Source organism: Penaeus monodon, chromosome 16 (assembly GCF_015228065.2).
Source record: "Penaeus monodon isolate SGIC_2016 chromosome 16, NSTDA_Pmon_1, whole genome shotgun sequence".
Taxonomy (NCBI): Eukaryota; Metazoa; Arthropoda; class Malacostraca; order Decapoda; family Penaeidae; genus Penaeus; species Penaeus monodon.
Genome location: NC_051401.1, coordinates 40,488,002 through 40,490,501, shown reverse-complemented (window position 1 = coordinate 40,490,501; position 2,500 = coordinate 40,488,002). Strand labels below are relative to the sequence as shown.

Genomic DNA, 2,500 nt, shown 5'->3' with positions numbered 1-2,500 from the left:
AAGAATAATAAGAAGAAGAAGGAGATGAAGAAAGATAAAAAGGATAGTAATGATAATAATAATATTATAAGATGAATGCATATATTTTACACGAAAGAACGATGATTCTATAAAAAGGATACGGATGGTAATAAGAGTAATAGTAATAAGAAGAAAAATTATAATAATAATAAGAATAACAAAAAGTATAGTAATGATAATAATAATAATAGAAATCTCATAAGAGGAATTTATTATATTGTTTATTATTATAAAGAGGGATTTTATTGATGGATACAATAGCTAGATATACGGATGGAGGAAGCGAGACATAATGATAAACACGCAAACATACCCATAGACAGAAGGTACGATAAACAAACTTAAGAAGAAGGAAATGCAAAAAAGGAAATATAAGGCAAACAGGCAGGCACACAAACCATTAGACAGACAGGACAATGACACGCCTTTTTTATCCTTATAATTATGCACAAACAAGTATTATTTCTTTCCCTAACAAGGACTCGTATTCCTGCCTCTCATGTGCTATCCAGAAAGTCATAATAAATCGAGTCAACCACACAATCCATATAGAAAAAAATACACCAGCTTCGTAGAAATTATCCATCTATTCATCCTAGGGCAATAGTAGAGAGGTTTTCGCAAATACAATGTCAGGTTTCTATGCAATATGGAGTAATACAGTTGCGCGCTGATATAGAACTGCCCTTCCTTAGCTAGTAATGTCCTCTGCAGAATCATTTTAATGGGTTGTGCGGTTAAGCTGGTTCAGCATTTGGTTACTCTTGGTAATACCTAAAGTGACATGGGCTCGACTCCTATTCAGGGAGGGCACTTCTGAATCTATATAAACGCATCTATATAAACGCATCTTTCCGCCATGAACCAACATAAAACATCCAACAGAAAACCAGGGAAAGAAACACACGCACACGCATACAGACTTACACAAACCCTTCTTCTAGCGTAGACGAACCAGAGAGACCAAACTGTTAAATCGAAACACAGAATCCGAACCAGCTAAACGAAACAGTTAAATCGAAACACAGAATCCGAACCAGCTAAACGAAACAGTTGAGTCGACAAACAGAATCCGAACCAGCGAAATGAAGCAGTTGAGTCGAAACACAAAATCCGAATCTCAGAACGAACCCTGCGTTTCCAAGGAGCTCCGACGCCTTGCCTGCCTTCGTGACGCAGGTAGCGCCACCGTTCTCCCCGGATCCGCCAGTGCAAGCGAAAATGTGCCCTGAAAATTAGATTTGAATAAATGTGTGACAAACAAGACTGGGTAATGGAATCTAATGCATATAAATTCCAAAGTGCCGGTATCACAAGACGGGAGCAAGGAGGTGGAAATGGGTGCGTTGAGAGCGTATGATTTTAATGGTATCGCTGCCGATTAGTGTTTATTTTTATTCCCATTTTTACGTGCATGTATTTTTTTTCTCTCTCTCTCTTTTTTCGTTTTATTTCTTACTTGTAGTGGGTGGTTATTGTTCTTAAAGCGTTTTATTTTGTTGTTATTTCTATGCTAGCTGTGCTTATGGTCATTGTTATTGTATTTCAAAATTTATGACTGAACTGCATTTTTCCTTTACTTTTTATGTTTTGAAATGCATAAAAATCATGATGTTAGCAATTAAAAACATACTAATGATATTAGATAAATAACAATGATATTGATGATGAATTCAGAAAAAGAGCATAATCATTGATACTAATGACAATGATGAAATAACAGTAATGTTGAAAAAAAAAAGATAATGATAATGATGAAATGATATTACAGTGATAAGAGGAAGATAAAATAAAATGAAATGGTGATATAACAATGATGATAAAATGACGATAAAAAGAAATGAAATAATAACCATATTACAAAATCTTGTGGTTTTGGCTACGAACCTGGAAGACATTATGATTCTTTCATGTTGCTTTTTTTTCAACAATATGAGAGATTTTTTTTTTTTTAAGGGGGAGGAAGGGCAGGCAAAAGTGCCATTTAATAGCAAGTGAAAATTAAACCCAATGTTTTTTTGTGTGTCCGTATTCTTCAATTAGTTGACTGGAAAGATTTTATCTTTGTTTTTGCTTATTCCTAAACGTACCACACAAATATCGCCCTTTCGTGACCCTTCATTATGGGCGGGAATTGAATGCATTGTAAGAGAAGAAAGAGCTGTTTAGAATATCCTGAGAATTCTTTTTTTCTTTTTTTTCAATTACTTTCATTAGAGGAAATGAAAATGTTGTGTCTGCGTTATTCACTTTGCTAATTCCTTGATGTGGCGAAAGAAAACCTCTGAAGATAGAGATAATAAGCGATAATGAGTAAGTAACTCAAAAATTCAGAGATTACAGTTTGTAAAGTCTGTAATAGTTTCTTTGTTCTCTCTTTTTCTTTCTTCTGTTTCTTGTATCTACTTAATTATCTATCTGTTTATGCAATTGTTTAACGGATCATTAGTCCACTCTCTTTCTCTCCCTCTTCTTGTCT

General features: G+C 34.3%; 1 protein-coding gene across 1 annotated transcript in view; it reads left to right on the top strand.

Moving 5' to 3' along the window:
* LOC119582805 (nephrin-like) overlaps positions 1-2,500 on the top strand; it is a gene marked incomplete at both ends in the record, with an annotated part of 199,176 nt that overhangs the window by 196,238 nt on the left and 438 nt on the right.